We start from the raw sequence: 19,143 nt of genomic DNA on the forward strand, positions 1-19,143 counted from the left end.
GATGATCAGATTGGATGAATAAAGGTCCAAGTATATTCTGCTTATAACAAATCCATTTTAAATGTAATGATATAAATAGGTTAAAGATAAGAGTTGAAAAACATATGTAATGAAAATACTAGTAGAAGAAAGAATAGCAAAAGAAAAGAAACCAAAACACACACACACACCCCAAAAAAACTCAAACAAAAAATGGGCTGAAGACCTAAGCAGACATTTCTCCAAAGAAGAGATACAGATGGCCAACAGGCACATGAAAAGATGCTCAATATCACTAATGATTAGAGAAATGCAAATAAAAACCACAATGAGGTATCACCTCATACTGGTCAGAATGGCCATCATCAAAAAGTCTACAAATACTAAATGCTGGAGAGGATGTGGAGAAAAGGGAACCCTCCTACACTGTTGGTGGTAATTTAAATTGGTGCACCCACTATGGAGAACACTATGGAGGTTCCTTAAACTAAAAATAGAGCCACCATATGATCCAGCAATCCCATTCCTGGGTATATATCCAGAAAAGACAAAAACTCTTAATTCAAAAAGATACATGCACCTCAATGTTGTTGTACACCTGAAACTAACACAATACCGTAAATCAACTATACTTCAATTGAAAAAAGAATGGAATGGGTATATTAACATTAGACAAGCTAGACTTCACATCAAGCAGTGTTATCAGGAATAAAAGAGAGACATTACAGAATGAAAAAAAAAGGTCATCCCGACAAGAATTCGTAACAATCTTAAATGTATATGCACCTAAGAACAAGGATGCAAAATACAGTGAAGAGAAAACTGATACAACTGAAAGGAAAAATGGACAAATCGACATTATACTTGGAAATTTCACCTACTCCCCTCTCCATAATCAACAGAATACGTAAATCAGTAGAACACAGAAAGTCAGCAAGGATACAGAAGACCTGAACAACACCATTAACCAACTTGACCTAATTGACGTTTATAGAACATGCCACCAAAACAGCATCAGAACAACACTTTCCATGTACACACTGAAAATTCACCAAGACGGATTGTATTTTGGGCCATGCAAGAAACCTTAACAAATTTAAAATAATTGAAAATCATACAAAGCATGTCTCTGACCATAATGGAATTAAACTAGAAATCTGCAACAGAAAGATATCTGAAAAAATCCCCCAAATATTTGGAAATTAAAACACACTTGTAAATTGTTCATGAGTCGGGAAAACTATCTCAATGGAAATTAGAAAATAAAAGAAACAAAAATACAACATATCAAAACCTCTGTGAGGCATTAGAGCAGTGCTTAGCGGCATTGGTTGCTAGTAATTGTTTAATAATAGGTTCTCTGGAAGGGGGAAGACTGGCCCTAGTGCATAGTATTTCTGACTGCTGTGGTGTAAATACTCCCACTCCAGCTGATTTCAAGGTGACATTACTGAACAAAAGGTTGGGAAGAGGTGGGCACAATTGATTCTCATGGCTCCAGGTCACAAGTGCCTGAAGGGAAATTGTAGCATTAAATACTTATATTAGAAAAGATGAAAGCTCTCAAATTAAAAAAAAAATCTAGCTTTGCATTTAGAAAATGAAAAAGAGCAAATTAAACCCAAACCAAGCAAAAGGAAAGAAATAATAAAGAGCAGAAATCAGTGAAATCAAAAATAGAAAAAAAAATCGGTGAAACCAAGAGCTGGTTCTTTTCAAAGATCAATAAATCAATAAACCTCTAGTCATGACCAAGAAAAAGAGACAAGTGACAAACTGCCAATATCAGAAATGGAAATGGAGAGATCACTATAGACTCTACTCACATTAAAAGGATAATAAAGGAATATTATGAACAATTATACCATGTATTTGACAACTCAGATGAAATGGACTAACTGCTTGAAAGACTTGAACTACCAAAACTCAAGAAGAAATAGATAACTTGAATAGTTCTATATTAAAGAGGGTTCTGGACCCAATTCCAGCATAGGGGTGGGAGGGTTTTTCCATATCAACAATTCTCCGACACTAGCTGGGTATCCTAAAATGCAATACAATTCTGACACTATCTACCTGGAGATAGCATCAGATCCCACATGTTAAGAGTTCAGTCTTTTTTTTTTTTTTTTTTTGGCCACATCTGTGGGATCTTAGTTCCCTGACCAGGGATCAAACCCAGGCCTATGGCAGTGAAAGTGTGGAGTCCAAACCACTGGACCACTAGGGAAGTACCGAAAGTTCAGTCTTACAAGACTGCCTCTCCCCACGTACCCCACTGCCCCCACGCACCCCCACCCCCGCCCCCATGCACACATGTGTGCACACACCTACCCACCTACCCCCCCACACACACTTCAGATGCCAGTTGCAAGTCCAGGTTATCAATTGTGCTCCTAACCAACTGGCTATAGGTGGGAGGTTCCAACGACCCCCCTCCTTGGATTCAATTAACTTGCTAGAGAGGCTCATAGAACTCAGAGAAACATTTTACTTACTAGACCACTAGTTTATTGTAAAAGGACATTACTCAGGAACAGCCAGCTAGAAGAGATGCGTAGGGGAAGGTATGGGGAAAGGGCTCAGAGCTTCCAGGCTCTCTCTGAAGGTACCACTCTCCCCAAATCTCTATGTGTTCACTAACCCGGAAGCTCTCTCCATCCTTTTGGGTTTTTATGGAGGCTTCATTACATAGTCATGAAACTGAGTCCCCCTAAAACCAAGTTCCTCTGCCAAGTTTACAATTAACCTCTCTATCCAAAACTTTATTCCTTTTCTTGTCCCACACATGTTCTCCCTCAAGATTGAGGAGGATCAAAGAAAAGGGGGGACTGTGACTGAGTAGGACCCTATGGGGCCTCCCCAGGAAAGGTCCACCCCAACCCCCATGTCCTCCACCTGCCTCTTGTTTGTAGAAAATCTTTAGCTGCCTAGGCCTTCCCTGAGTTCCAAAGAACAAATTTAATCAGAAGTGAGAAAATGCAGAGACAGAGGAAAACACTTAAGCAAGACAAAATAATAATAGTTTACCCATCAAACAAAGTCAAGGACCTTTAGTACCTCCTCAAGGGCTAGACAGTATTCTGAGCCATATCCTTGAGCCATTTTGCAGATAGTGAAACCCCCACCAGGTGGAAGAAGTTAACTGCACACTGACCACAAGCACACAGACCTCAGACAGGTTGGAACCAGAAGCTTAATGATGTTAACTCCCAATTACCTCACCACCAACCAGTCAGAAGTGTGTCCACGAGTTGATCATGCATCTCACAACCCTCTCCTTTACCCTATCTTTAAAAAACCTTCCCTGAAATCCAACAGGGAGTTTGGGTCTTTTGAGCATTAGTGGCCCGGACTCTTTGTTTGGCCTTAACAATAAATGCTGCACTTTCCTTCACCACAACCTGGTGTCAGTGGACTGGCTTTACTGCACACAGGTGAGCAAAGTCTGGCTTGGTAACAGCCACAGTCGATTAAATCATTAGCCTTTGGTGATTGATCCAACCTCCAGCTCCTCTCCCTTCCCCAGAGGTTAGGTGGGTTGGATGGAAATTCCAACACTCTAATTACATAGTCAGCTTCTCCAGCGACCAGCTCCCATCCTTAGGAGCTTTCTAAAAAAGTCACCTTATTAACATAACAAAAAACACCTTATTGCTCTCATCACTTAGGAAATTCCAAGCGTTTAGAAGCTCTGTGCCAGAAATGGGGATGAAGACCAAATACATATTTCTTATTAAAAATCACAATATTACATATATCAAAGAAATTGAATTTATAGTTAAAAACCTTCCAACAACAAAAACTCCAGGTACAGACAGTTTTGCTACCAAACATTTTGGGGGAGAAATAATACCAGTTCTACACAATATCTTTGGAAAACAGAAGAGGGGAGAACACTTCCCATTTCATTTGATGAGGCCAGCCTTACCGTATTACTGAAGCCAGGTAAAGATGTTGAACCAGGTTCATTCTCCGATGCACAGCAAGCCAAACACTGAGATGCCGAGGTTTGCAGCAGAGGAAGGACTTATTCACAGGGCAGCCAAACGGAGAGAACAAATCTCAAACCTACCTCCCTGAATGCAAGAGGCTCAGGGTATTTATAGGATAAAGCTGGTGGGTGGGGAGCATGGGGAGTATGGAGAAAGGTGATTGGAGGTCAGAAAAAGGTGAAACAATTGTTGTTCTGCACAGGTGCAATGAAACTATATGCTTCTTCATGGGACGCATATCCAGAAAGTGGCAGCGACAGCATGTTCTCAGGGTGGAGCTCCTGGCCCTTTGACTTCAAAAGGTTACCGGACACTCGCACATGCCTAGCTAGGGGATCCGTAGTTCCAATCAGTCTTAACTAGCTCAAGCTGGAAACGGACACAGCTGACTCCAAGTTTCTGAAAAAACTACTTGGACAAACACCTTACTGTTTAGGCTACGTGATGCTTGGAGGACATGCAAATTTTTGCAAAAACAAAGTGAGACTGATCAGTGAAGTCAGTTTACAAGTTTAATGGATCTAACTGATGATTGCCCTCAGTTTCAAAGGCACAACGAGAAAGAAAAACTGCAAACCAATGTCCCCCATGAACACAGAGGGGAAAATCTATAACAATACATTATCAAATCGAATTAAGCAGCATGTAAAAAATGTAATAATCACATCCAAGAGGAGTTCATCCTGTGAATGCAAGGCTAGTATATACGGGTTGAAAATCAATCAATGAAATTTACCATCTTAACAGAGTAAAGAAAAAAATTCATGTGATCATCTCAATACATGAAGAAAAGGCATGTGATGATATCCATTCATGATAACTATCAGCAAAATATGAATAGAAGGGAACTTCCTCAACCTGATGAAGTTGAAAACCTACAACTAACATCATATTTAGTCATGAAATACTGAATGCTTTTCCCCAACATCAGGCACAAGGGAAAGTTGTCCATTCTCACAGCTCCTATTCAACATCATTGGAAGTTTTAGCCAGTGCAGTAATGCAAGAAAATAAATAAAAGATACACTGGGGCTTCCCTGGTGGCTCAGTGGTTGAGAGTCCGCCTGCCGATGCAGGGGACACGGGTTTGTGCCCCGGTCTGGGAAGATCCGACATGCCGCGGAGCGGCTGGGCCCGTGAGCCATGGCCGCTGAGCCTGCGCATCCGGAGCCTGTGCTCTGCAATGGGAGAGGCCATAGCAGTGAGAGGCCCGCGTACCGAAAAAAAAAAAAAAAAAAAAGATACACTGATTGGAAAGGAAGAAATAAAATTGTCCTCATTTCCATTTGATATGATTATCTACATAGAAAATTCAAAGAATCTACAAAAAAGCTACTGCAACTAATAAGTATGATTTTCAAGACTGCATGATGCATGATCAATATACAAAAGTTAATTGTATTTCTATATAGTAGCAATGAACAATTGGAATGTGAAATAAGAAAGAACACCAGAAAAAAGAAATACTTAGTAGATATAAATCTAACAAAACATGTACATGATCTCTATGCTGGAATCTATAGAATACTAATGAAAGAAATCAAAGCAGACCAAATAACTGGAAGACTCAATAATGTTAAATATCAATTCTCCTCAATATATCTATAGATTCATGTAATCCCAATTTAAAAAAACAGCAGAAATTTTTGTTAGTAATTTCTGTCAGTATCAATAAGCAGATTCTAAAATGTATAGCAAAAGGCAAAAGGAAATAGAATAGCTAAAACAGTTTTGGGAATGAAGAACAAAGTTTTAAGACTCATGCTACTTGATTTTAAGACTTTCTATTAAGCTGCAGTAATCAAGTCAGTGTGGTATTGGCTGAAAGATAAGATCATAGAATAAAATAAGTTGTCCAAAAATAGACACAAATATGGTTAGCTGAGTTTTGGCAAAGATGCAAAGGGAATTCAATGAGAAAAAAGTACTTTTCAAGAAGAGGTGCTGGAACACCATTTCCATATGCAATCCACAGGCAAAAAAAAAAAAAAAATCAACCTTGGCCCATTCCTCACACTTCATACAAAAATTAACCTGGGGGCTTCCCTGGTGGCGCAGTGGTTGAGAGTCCGCCTGCCAATGCAGGGGACACGGGTTCGTGCCCCAGTCTGGGAAGATCCCACATGCTGCGGAGCGGCTAGGCCCGTGAGCCATGGCCGCTGAGCCTGCGCGTCCGGAGCCTGTGCTCCGCAATGGGAGAGGCCACAACAGTGAGAGGCCCACATACTGAAAAAAAAAAAAAATTAACCTGGAATAGATCACAGACCTAAATATAAAATGTGAAAAAATGGGAATTCCCTGGTGGTCCAGTGGTTAGGACTTGGCACTTTCACTGCCATGGGCCCAGGTTCAATCCCTGGTCAGGGAACTAAGATCCTGCAAGCCACGTGGTGTGGCCAAAAAAAAAGGGAAAAAGTAAAACTTCTAGAAGAAAACATAGGAGAGAATCTTTATGATCTTTTGTTAGGCACAGGCAAACACAATCTGTAAAAGAGAAAAATATACTTTACCTCCTCATAGTTAAAAACTTCTCTGCTGAAAACACTGTTAAGAGATGAAAAGACATCCTCACTTCCTGAGACCTTGCTTCTTGGGAGAAAGTATTTGCAAATCACATACCTTATGAGGGTCTTATATCTAGAATATATAAATTACTCCCAGAACAACAATGAGAACACAAGAAACTCAATAAAAAATGGGTAAAAGTTTGAAAAGATACTTCCCCAAAAAAGATATACAAGTGTCAAATAAGGACATGAACAGATGCTCATTATAATTAGTCATCAGCAAAATGTAAATTACAAGCACAATGGCATACTTCTATACACCTACTAGAATGGCCAACACTCCCCCACCACAAGTCACCCCGTCTCCCCTAAGCTGTACTGGTGAAGATGCACAGCAGCTGGAACTCTCATACACTGCTAGTGGGAGACTGAATCTACAAAAGGACAATGGCCAGAATCATATAAAGAAACAGAGCCATGACCACTGGAGCAACCAGCCAGAGACGTTAAACCACACCTCTGAAGCAACCAGTCTAGAAAGCCAACCCACAACCTCTGCAGTAATTGGCCCCAAATGGTCAGGACTTGGTCAATAACCACCAGCTTCCCTAATTTTTGCCCCTGCTTCCAATTTAGGACCAATCAGAGAAAGACATACAGGCTCCCCTAACCAATCACATAGGATGCCCCACTTCTAGTTAGCTCAGGCCTACAGCCTTTGCAAGGCCAACAGCCTCCAATCAGGAAATACCTGAAGCCATCCCTTTTTTCCATTGTAAAGCTTTTGAATTACCCTGCCTGCCAAACACAAGTGATAGTGGCTGACTCCCTTGCCATATAGTAAGCTCTGAGTAAACAGCCTCTATCTGCTCTCATTTGGGCGATCTTTGTTTATTTCCCCACTGGTGGGAATGCAAATTTTCATGGCCTAGAGAAATCCACAGGTTCCACAAATTTCTGTGGAAGTCTTCAGACTAGCAGTCTCACTATAACTCTGGCTTCTAATCCCAGCTCCCAACATGGGGTCTCTGAATGGTCATTGAATAAACTTAGATGCAAAATTCGGTTCACATCAGATCACGTCACATCAAGTATTTCATAACATTTATGAAAGGTCCAGAAGGTTTAATGGAGGAAACACATCATGCAGCACAGAGCATTCAGCAATCTCTTTGCCCTCCCATATCCTGCTACCTTTCTCCCACGACAGTTAGGAGAAATATTTATAATGAATTAAGTTACACAGCTGGGGGACTTCCCTGGTGGCTCAGTGGTTAAGAATCTGCCTGCCAATGCAGCGGCACAGGTTCGAGCCCTGGTCTGGGAAGATCGCACATGCCGCAGAGCAACTAAAACCCGTGCACCACAACTACTGAGCCTGCGCTCTAGAGCTCGCAAGCCATAACTACTGAAGCCCACGTGCCACAACTACTGAAGCCCGTGCACCGATAGCCCATGCTCAGCAACAATAGAATCCCCCAAAATGAGAAGCCCGCGTGCCACAACGAAGAGTAGCCCCTGCTCGTCGCAACTAGAGAAAAGCCCGCATGCAGCAACAAAGACCCCATGCAGCCAAAAATAGATAAATAAATAATAAAATAAATAGATAAACAAAAACCTTGAGTATATATATATATATTTTTTTGCGGTACGTGGGCCTCTCACTGTTGTGGCCTCTCCCGTTGCAGAGCACAGGCTCCGGATGCGCAGGCTCAGCGGCCATGGCTCACAGGCCCAGCCGCTCTGCGGCATGTGGGATCTTCCCGGACCGGGGCACGAATCCATGTCCCCTGCATCGGCAGGCGGACTCTCAACCACTGCGCCACCAGGGAAGCCCTTGAGGATATTTTTTGAAAAATTACACAGCTGGGTCCCACTTTGATGGAATAATACTTGTAAAATGCAATGTTAACATATGTTAAGGTCCTGATACTTCCTTCCACAATTTCAGCTGGCCCTACTATACTGGAGCCTCAGTTTTGGATTTTTGAGTTCCAAAAGCCTGGACATAAAGGGATTGGGAATGACTCCTGTGCATAGATGATGGCTGTGGGAAAAGACAAGCCATGCCTGTACTTTTGATTGCAGCCAACGGGTCACCTATTGACTGTTTGCCCTAAAACCCTGCTTAGCCCCTGTCTGAAATATCTCAGGTGGGTGGCCCTTCTTACTACATCAATGTTATTTGTTAATTGCTTTGCTGATTGATCAGTTTTCTAACAGCACTTCCATGGACTTGGTTCAGTCTTCTATCTTTTTCAACACTTGGAGTTTCACTCTGCAGCCAATTAGATGGGCAAGGTTGGTAGCTGGTACCAATAAGGGAGGAATGTATATGAGTAAGGACTAATTTTGTAAGTGGTCAGTTCATCATGAATACTTCCTGGCTTTACATAAGCTTATGAGTTTGGGGATTCAGAAAATAAGTATGTGGACCATGTGAGTTATTTATTGCTACATTATCATTACCTCAGTGGCTTAGGGCAACAAATACTTATTACCTCATACAATTTCTGAGAGTCAGGTGGTTCTAGCTCAGTTCTCTCATGAGGTTTCAGTCAAGGTGTTGGCTGGGGCTGTAGTCATCTGAAGGCTTAACTGGGGCTGGAGGAACTCACTCACATGGCTCTTGTCTGGATGTCTGTTTTTCACTGGCTTGTGGCAGGAGAGCTCAGTTTATTGCCATGTGGAGTGCTCCATAGAGTTTCTTTTCTTTTTTTAAAAAATAAATAAATTTATTTATTTATTTATGGCTGCGTTGGGTCTTCAGGCTTTCTCTAGTTGCGGTGAGTGGGAGCTACTCTTCATTGTGGTGCGTGGGCTTCTCATTGCAGTGGCTTCTCTTGCTGCGGAGCACGGGCTCTAGGTGTGCGGGCTTCAGTAGTTGTGGCTCACGGGCTCTAGAGCACAGGCTCAGCAGTTATGGTATACAGGCTTAGCTGTTCTATGGCATGTGGGATCTTCCCGGACCAGGGCTCGAACCTGTGTGCCCTGCATTGGCAGGCGTATTCTTAACCACTGCGCCACCAGGGAAGTCCCATAGAGTTTCTTAATTGTCCTCATGACATAACAGCTGATTTCTCCCAGAAAAGCAGCTGAAGAGACACAGAGAGAAGGAGAGAAGGGGAGAGAGAGAGAGATGTCTTTTAGCTTCAGAAGTCATATACCATCACTTCTGCCATAGTCTATTGGTTACAAAGACCAACACTGATACAGTTTGGGGGGAGACTATGCAAGGGCATGAATACCATGAGCTGTGGGTCCCTGGGGACAGTTCTGGAGACTGGCTACCACTGTATGCCCTCTGGCCCCCAACAATTCATATTCCTTCCACATGCCAAATACACTCATCCCCTGTCAAGGCACCCAAAAGTCTAATCCCATTATAGCATCAGCCTGAAGTCCAGAATTTCATCATCTAAATCAGGTCCAGGTATAGATGAGGCTTCTCAAGTATATATTCTTTTTTATTTTAAACAAATTTATGTGTTTATTTTTTTAATATTTTTTTGGCTCCGTTGGGTCTTCATTGCTGCGCGTGGGCTTTCTCTAGTTGTGGCAAGTGGGGGCCTACTCTTCATTGTGGTGCATGGGTTTCTCATTTCGGGGGCTGCTCTTGTTGCAGAACACAGGCTTTAGGCGCGGGGGCTTCAGTAGTTGTGACACACAGGCTCAGTAGTTGTGGCACACGGGCTGTAGAGCGCAGGCTCAGTAGTTGTGGTGCACAGGCTTAGTTGCTCCGTGGTGTTTGGGATCTTCCTGGACCAGGGATTGAACCTGTGTCCCCTGCACTGGCAGGCAGATTCTTAACCACTGTGTCACCAGAGAAGTCCCTCAAGTATATATATATATATATATATATATATATATATATATATATATATATATATATATATATATATATATATATATATATACATATACATATATATATATATATATATATTTTTTTTCTTTTTGCTGTACGTGGGCCTCTCACTGTTGTGGCCTCTCCCATTGTGGAGCACAGGCTCTGGACGCTCAGGCTCAGCGGCCATGGCTCATGGGCCCAGCCGCTCTGCGGCATGTGGGATCTTCCCGGACCAGGGCACAAACCCGTGTCCCCTGCATTGGCAGGCGGACTCTCAACCACTGCACCACCAGGGAAGCCCTAAATTGGTATGATTTAAATAAAAAATCTTTATAAACTAGTTCTTACAAGTCAGATAAAATTGAAAAATATGTGTAGCTATGAGTTATTCCACCATACTATCTGGGTAGAAAGTTTTAAGATGGCATATTTTTCTGACAAATGCTTATTTTCAATGATGATTATGTTTCATGGTATTAGTTTAAATGTATTTTCTAAAATTCTTAATTGCTTATGAGACCTTAATCTAAATGAAAGTTGAGGTAATTGAGTAATTTTACTTTATATGGAGGCTACTATTGAAATTAAAAATCACAGAGCAGAGTAAATAAAGCACATGGTCATTGTACAGCCTCCAGATGTCTTATTGAGTAACATATTTTTTTTTTTTTGGAGAGCCAGTAAAACTCATTTAAAAGAACTAATGCTTCCCATACTGATGTGTTTCTCAATTTCAGGGAGGGGAGAAAATTTTGGGTCCTATAAAGGGACATGGCGTGTGAACGAATGGGATATATATAATGGAACTAATTCAGCATTGTTATGTCTCCAGGTCTTAAGTTTCTTCCTGTGCAAAACGCCAAGGGTTTTATGGCATCTAAGCTTCCTTTATATCATCCAGAACTGTATCTGGCAATTTACTGCCCAATGTAGCAAGCTGCTAGAATCATACCCAGATGTGCCAAAAAACATACCGAACTCAGAATCTCTGTTAAATCCATCTATATCAACAGTTCCAGCCTGATGTAAAATAATGCTCCTCGGGCTTCCCTGGTGGCGCAGTGGTTGAGAGTCCACCTGCCGATGCAGGGCACATGGGTTCGTGCCCCGGTCCAGGAAGATCCCACATGCTGCAGAGCAGCTGGGCCCGTGAGCCATGGCCGCTGAGCCTGCACGTCCGGAGCCTGTGCTCCGCAGCGGTAGAGGCCACAACAGTGAGAGGCCCGCGTACAGCAAAAAAAAAATAATAATAATAATAATGCTCCTCTTCCCTTGGCTGGTCGTCCTCAAAATCCACTTCCCAAAAAAGTCCTTGGATTTGTGTTGACATTAACAAACAAAATATCTCTAATCTTCTTAATATGCAAACTTTTCTCTTTCAGAATCTGCTATCACATGTACATGTGTTTTACATTTACATGTCACTGAATGCTGGGATCCCATTCTGATTACTGGCTCTTGTTGAGGAGTATAGGTCCTGAGGGGAGTTATTGTTTGCTTTCTTGCATGGGGTCTTCCTCTAGTGAGGCAGTTACATCGTGTCTAAGCCAGGGAAGAGCAGCTTCTTCAGGAAAGGAGGGAAAGGGAGGTTCATCTCTATTGGGACGGATACCAGGCGCGTGACTCCCTTTCTTGGATATCCACTCAACTACACTCAACTATGGAATTTCACCTAATGGGGAGAGTCAGAAGATAAAGTTCCTCTGAACTCTCTTTCCAGGCAACAACCCAACTGTCTAAATAACTTAAGATACATGCAATGATACATAACTGTTTTTGATACAAATAACCATTCTATTACGTAAGAGTCTTTGAAGCAAAGCATTTGGAGCTTGGCTTAGCAGCTTTTTAAATGAAATATTAGGCAGTAGTCAACTCTAACTCTAAAACAGCAGAATGACAGTAGTGACTCTCCACATTCAGTGAGACTCCCTGATTCCTAGCCTACCATGTGATGGGGAGTGGGTCTGAGGGAGAATTATTATCTTTTTGCCTGGGGTCTTCTCTAGTGAGGGGGTAACACCATGTCTAAGCCAGAGAGAGGGAGCTTCTTCAGGAAAAGGGGGGCAAGGGAGGTTTATCTCTAATGAGATGGGTGCCAGGAGCATGGCTCCCTTTCTCGGATGCCCACTTAACTGTGGAATTTCACCTAATGGAGATAATCAGAAGTGAAGATACTCAGTGAGATGTTCAGTGAGACCCACCTGTAGAGTCTACTCAGTAAGTTCACTACTGAATGCCTTTGCTAACATTCCATTGGTCACTTCATTGTCAAAACAATAAATCTCTATATTTCTATCATTTGGTAAATATTTATCCTCCCTCCCTTCCTTCCTCCCTCCCTTCCTTTCTTTCTTCTGCTAGTCCCATTATACATGCACAGTATTGACAGGTTGTATGATTCTTTAAGTACACATGATGTTTCATCAATAAGTTTTGTGTATACCATGCTCCAATTTTCTCACTTGTTTATTGACATGAAAGGAAAGAGAGATTGGGAGAGGAAGAGAGAAAGCAATTCAGCTGTACAACTGTCAGTATCTCCAACTCATGTTGTTGGTACCTTTCTTAGTCTTTCGCGAGGGAAACAAATATTTTCCTTTTCCTCAGTTCTTAGTCATTCTTATTCCTCTAATAAAATGAGTGGATTTTTTTGCATTTTATTAGAACTTATCTTGTTATTTCTAAGATTAAGGTTTATTCTATATAATTTAAAATGTGTTCCCCTCCCCCCTTATTATTAGGACTGTAAGCTTCTGATCACTGGGACTTCTAATCACAAAGATGTCCTTTAGATATGAAAATACTTAATTCTTTCAGCATCTTCATTCAATCTGCCTCAGGAACACAACTGATGTTGGTTTTGGAAATGAAAATGTCTTGGTCTGTTCAGGCTGCTGTAACAAATAACACCAGTAGTATTAGCTGACACCACCACGTCACGTCGTTATCATTTCTTTTACGTGGTGAGAACATTTAAGACCTGCTCATTTAGCAGCTTTCACGTATATATAGTACAGTATGATTATCTATAATCACAGTGCTGTGCATTACGTCCCCAGAACCTATTCATCTTCTAACTAGAAGTTTGTACATTTGACCAACATCTCCCCATCCCCCACCACCCTTGGTAACCACCATTCTACTCTTTGTTTCTACAAGTTCAGCTTTTTTAGATTTCACATATAAGTGAAATCATACAGCATTTGTCTTTCTCTGACTTATTTCACTTAGCATAACACCCTCTAGGACCATCCATGTTGTCACAAATGGCAGAATTTCATTCCTTCTCATGGCTGAATAATATTCCAGTATGTATGTGTGTGTGTGTGTGTGTGTGTGTGTACTCTTCTTATATTTTTGTGTTCCTATTTGGAACCATTCCTTACTGCCTAAAAAACTCCTTTTAGTATTTGCTTTTGAGCAGATATGATAGTGATGAATTCTCTGTTTTTTGTTTGTCTAAAAATATCTTTACTTTGTATTTTTGAAGGATATTTTCACTGAGTATAGACTTACAGGTGGAAGTTATTTTCTCCTAGCACTTTAAAAATATCATTCTGGGGGGCTTCCCTGGTGGCGCAGTGGTTGAGAGTCTGCCTGCCAATGCAGGGGACACGGGTCCGAGCCCTGGTCTGGGAAGATCCCACATGCCGCGGAGCGTCTGGGCCCATGAGCCACAATTACTGACCCTGTGCGTCTGGAGCCTGTGCTCCACAGCAAGAGAGGCCCGATAGTGAGAGGCCCGCGCACCGCGATGAAGAGTGGCCCCAGCTTGCCACAGCTGGAGAAAGCCCTCGCACAGAAACGAAGACCCAACACAGCCATAAATACATAAATAAATAAATTTTAAAAAAATATCATTCTGTTGTCTTCTGGTTCCCTCATTTTTGTTGGGAAATGGAGATGACACCTCAGCTATGTTCCTTTAGTTATCTTTTTTTCCCCCCTCTGGCTGCATTTATAGTTTTCTATTTTTTGTTGTTGTTGTTTGTTTGTTTTAGCACTTTTGCTATTATAAGCCTGGCAGTAGTTTTCTTTGTACTTATTCTGCTTGGGGGCTTGGGGTTCACAGAGATTCTTGAATCTCTGGGTTGATATCTTTACTCAGTTTTGAGAAATTTTTGGCCATTATCTCTTCAAATTGCTTTTGCCTAATTCTCTTTTCTTCTAGAATTCCACCTTAGAACATGTGTTCTAATTGTGTTCAACATACCTATGCTCTTTATTTTCTATTTTTCCTTCTTTCTCTACTATGTTATTTTCTATTGACCTGTTTTCTGGTTTATTAATCCAATTTTTTTAACATCTTTACTGGAGTATAATTGCTTTACATATCAATCCAATTTTATGCTCGGTTTATTTGCTATAAATCTACCTAATTGAAATCGTTATCTCAGCTGTTGCATCATTCAGCTCTAAAGTTGCCATTGGATTCATTTTTATTGATTACAGTTCTCTGGTGAAATTTTTTATCATTTCACCTATTTTCTTCAACACATGAATCCATTATTTTAGTCTTTGTTTTGCTAACTCTAATGTCTGTGATTCTCTTTCTCTGACTTTTTTCCTCTTGTACTTTTGAATCTAGTCCCGTCTCTTGGCTTGACTAGTACTTTAAAAAAAAATTATTTAGTTTTGGCTGCATTGGGTCTTTGTTGCTGCACGCGGGCTTTCTCTAGTTGCGGTGAGTGGGGTCTACTTTTTGTTGCGGTATGCGGGCTTCTCATTGCGGTGGCTTCCCTTGTTGTGGAGCATGGGCTCTAGGTGCACGGGCTTCAGTAGTTGTGGCATGCGGGCTCAGTAGTTGTGGTGCACGGGTTTAGTTGCTCCACGGCATGTGGGATCTTCCCGGACCAGGGATCGAACCCGTGCCCCTTGCATTGGCAGGCGGATTCTTAACCACTGCACCACCAGGGAGGTCCCACCCTGGGAGTCTTATCTGTTGCTCTGACAAGCATTTGGTCGACCCTGGATGTTGAATTGTCACCTGTTTGCTATGACTTATTTAAATTTTAGTGCTTTATAGTTTGTGTGTTTGTGTTAATAAAGCAATTCTTTGTTTAAAAAAAAACAAAAACAAAAAACAAACCCAAGCCTCCTACCTTTTAATCTAAGGAGGAATACGATCTAAAATTATAAGTGTTTCTTTTAAGAATGTTGCAAAACTTGTATCTTGCTTCCTGGCAAGATTACATATTAAAGAAAAAAAATTAATTTCAAAGCAAATATATTTCTTAGTTCCTCGGTATAAAAAGCATTTTTTTTTCTTTTAGGAAGAGAATACTTTTTGTAATATCAGAATAATATTAAAAAAGTAATAGTTCACTCTTTTCTTCATGGATATTAAGGAGCCTCTGTTAGTTGTTTCAGATTAATGACGTTTAAAGATGTGTATCAATTAATGGAAAAACACCCAACAGTAAGCTTATTCAGTTTTTCTTAATGGGGCCTTGTTTGTTTTCAAATCTCATAACAGCCCAGTTTGTCTTGAAGGTTTAAGATGAACAATTTAAGATTCAGCTTCCTCTTTCAGTAGAAATAAAAAGTGATTCTGATGGTGTTGAAAATATTAAATACAGTGCATAAGCTTGTTTGCTTAGTTGATAACTCTGCCAGAGATATCCCTCCACCCTTTTCCCTTTCCCAGTCCCAGTGTATCCTTAGGGTTTTCCCTTCAGGCTGGGAGTGGAGCTCCCTGGGCAGTGCTCAGCCTCTCAATGCTTCCCTGGCACTGGGCAGGCTTCACTTACCGTTAGCATCAGGGACTGCTAAAGGCTACGCCTGGGGGAATTGGAGCAATGGCTATAGCACACCTGGATCAGCACACTTGGGTTCCCTGGCTATACTTCAATCCACTTCCTCTTGGCAATTCAGAGGAGGAGGCGGAGAGTCACTCAAAATTCGCAGCATTCACTGGGGAAGCAGGGTGCTTAGAGATAAAGCTGGACCATTATGAAACACCAGTGCTTCCATGAGGGTGAGAATTAGTCCAGGCTGGTGGAAAGCATTCAGGCATTCCTTCTTCCATCCAGGATCTGACCTCCTGACCTAAACTGTTAGAACCTATGTCAAAGAACCAAGCCAAGGGCCTCCCTGGTGGCGCAGTGGTTGAGAGTCCGCCTGCCGATGCAGGGGATACGGGTTCGTGCCCCGGTCTGGGAGGATCCCATATGCCGCGGAGCGGCTGGGCCCGTGAGCCATGGCCGCTGGGCCTGCGCATCCGGAGCCTGTGCTCCGCAACGGGAGAGGCCACAACAGTGAGAGGCCCGCATACCGCAAAAAGAAAAAAAAAAAAAAAAAAAAAAAAAAAAGAACCAAGCCAAGATACTCATGACACTAGCCATGGTGGTCCAATTCCAGCTGTGGCCCCAGAATAAGATGCTGGTGCTCTGGGCACCCAGCTTGGCTCTGGTAGACATGACCTCCTGGTAACAGTGGTAGAAACACAGCTCTCTGGGGACGACGCTCAGAGCAAAGCCAAGAAGCAGAGGCTGGGAGCCATAGAAATATGGCGCTGCTCCAGCGCCAGGATCTGAGAAGGAGAGAGGAAGCCATTGGACATCACTGATCAAGACACGTCATCCAAGTGTACAATGCTGGTCTCTGCAGAGGCAGATCCACCCTTAACTAGTGAGCTGAAGAGAGGCATTTGTGACTGGGGAGGAATAATAAAGGCAAGAAAAAGGGCAAAGACCTCTCTACCCAATCTATCCTGCTCACCCTGACCTTGGGCCATAGACACACACACTCCTGATGCCTGAATTTCCACCATTACCTGGACTCGAGCTGCTTTCTTCTCAGTTAAGAAACAATTCCTCTGAGACCGACGGACATTGTGCCTCATCAAGGAGTGAATCGCTTGAGTAGGGCACTTAACCATCCTGGAATTATTTGCCCTGTATCATCCCATCCCCACCTCCCACCCTCCAGCAAACAGTCTCACACTTCTTTGTCTTTGTACTTGCTGTTCCCTCCGTCCCTGGGAACAAAACCAGGTTGTGGGTCTCCTCCATGTGCAACACTCCCCGGACGTGACAAACAGAAGCAACCTGAGTATTCCATAGCTCGAGCCCTCCTATGTCAGTACCTGAGGCTGACTTTTCCCCACACATGACAGCTCAGAAGGCATGTCTTAATTCACTTTTTTTGCTCCCTCCCCATTCCTCCACCCCCATCACGTAAGGCTTAGAGAAGGGCCAGGCATGTGATTGGTACTCAGTAAATTTTTTTAGAAATATTTATTTATTTATTTGGCTGCGCCGAGCCTTAGTTGCAGCACGCGGGATCTTCATTGCCCTGTGCAGGATCTTTAGCTGCGGCATGCATGTGGGATCTAGTTCCCTGACCAGGGATCAAACCCAGGCCCCCTGCATTGGGAGTGCGGAGTCTTAACCGCTGGACCACCATGGAAATCCCGGTACTCAGTAGATATTAAATGGGTGAGGTAAGGAAGGAAAAGATGTCTTTTTCTCTGGGCATCTGGATGACCTCCAGCCAGCCCCTTAACTCTGCTCCCCAGGCCTCTGGGCAGGCTGCAGCCCACACACAGGGAAAGGCCCCTCTGAGTCTAGGCTCTCTAGGGAGCAAAGGGCCTGGCAAACTCTGGGCAGAATGTGAGAGGAAGGGAGGGATGTCAGGTGTCGCTGGGAGCTTCTTACCTGGGCTGTGGTCGCTGCCCTAGCAGGGTTCATTTATAACCCAGCTGCTGGCCCTGCCCTCCAAACAGTCCTGCTCCTGGCTGCACCTTTCCTCTTTCCCTTCTCCCCCCACCCCTCTGAGTCCACCCTCTATCCTGCCTGCCCACCCAGGGTGGCTGGCAGCACTTAGAATGGACAGAAGGAGAGTGCGGGCTACAAGGGCACAGGCATTTAGGGCTCGATGGGGCTTTAGTAGAGCACCCTCTCTGGGTGTATTCTGGCCTTGGACACTGGAGGCCACCCTAAAGGCACCCTCTTCATCTCCCTGCAGCCTTGGGATGGGCTCTGGGGTCAGCAGTCCTGACACTGGGGCAAGGCTTGCCTCAGCCTAACCTATTTACATAGTAGCAATTTTTTCATCAGCTCAAAAGTATTTGTACTCCAAGATTTCAACTCAATGGCCTGGTTATATTTACACGGACTGACCCTCTGTACCTAGCAATGGGGGTTGGGGAAGGGGAGGGAGATGGAATGGGGAGGGGCAGGAATGGAACCGACCTCTTCTTGGTTATTTGTTCTGTATCTTCATAAGATAACTGGCAAACCCAGGAAGGCTCTTTAGCCTACTTTGAGCTTTGAGCGCCACCTGCTGGCTACCAAGCAGTACTAGATGGAGGAGCCTCCCGGTACTCATAAAGCCAAGAGAAACAGTCAAGCTGTGGAAACCTCAGAGCTGGCCGAAGAACTCTGGAACACTTTGTCTGCCTGTGAATAAAACGAGAGTGTCCAAAAGGGACTGTATTTTCCTTCTGCTGGTTATAGATGGGCTGAACATGGTGTCTTACGTATGATGAGAGGTCCATGAATACTTAATATCTCTTTTTCCCAGATCCAGCCTCCCAGCCCCAGCTCCCAGACCCCACGACTGTTCCTGCCCTCAGATCCTCCACTTGCCTGGCTCCTGGCAAAGTCCTGGGTCCAAAATTCAGATTTCCAACTGCACCAGCTCCGATGTCATCTGACAAACACCCATCTGCTGGCTGAGGTCACCGCTGGGGCCACCATGAGGTGCTTCCCAGGGCTGCATCCTGTCTTCAAGGTACAACCTCTACCCTCCACTTCCACCTTCACTCAGACCCCAGAGAAAGGAAACAGCCCAACAGTTGTTTAGG

General features: G+C 43.1%; 1 long non-coding RNA gene across 1 annotated transcript in view; it reads right to left on the bottom strand.

Moving 5' to 3' along the window:
* Positions 1-6,484: 6,484 nt before the first annotated feature.
* LOC308607808 overlaps positions 6,485-19,143 on the bottom strand; it is a 71,799-nt gene continuing 59,140 nt past the window's right edge. The window contains exons 5-6 of the long non-coding RNA XR_014014051.1: positions 8,983-9,576; positions 6,485-6,518 (exon numbers count right to left, since the gene is read on the bottom strand). This is a non-coding gene — a long non-coding RNA (uncharacterized lncRNA). The remainder of the gene's footprint in view (positions 6,519-8,982; positions 9,577-19,143) is intronic.

This window comes from Mesoplodon bidens (genome assembly GCF_964165515.1).
Source record: "Mesoplodon bidens genome assembly, chromosome: 19".
NCBI classification, from domain to species: Eukaryota; Metazoa; Chordata; class Mammalia; order Artiodactyla; family Ziphiidae; genus Mesoplodon; species Mesoplodon bidens.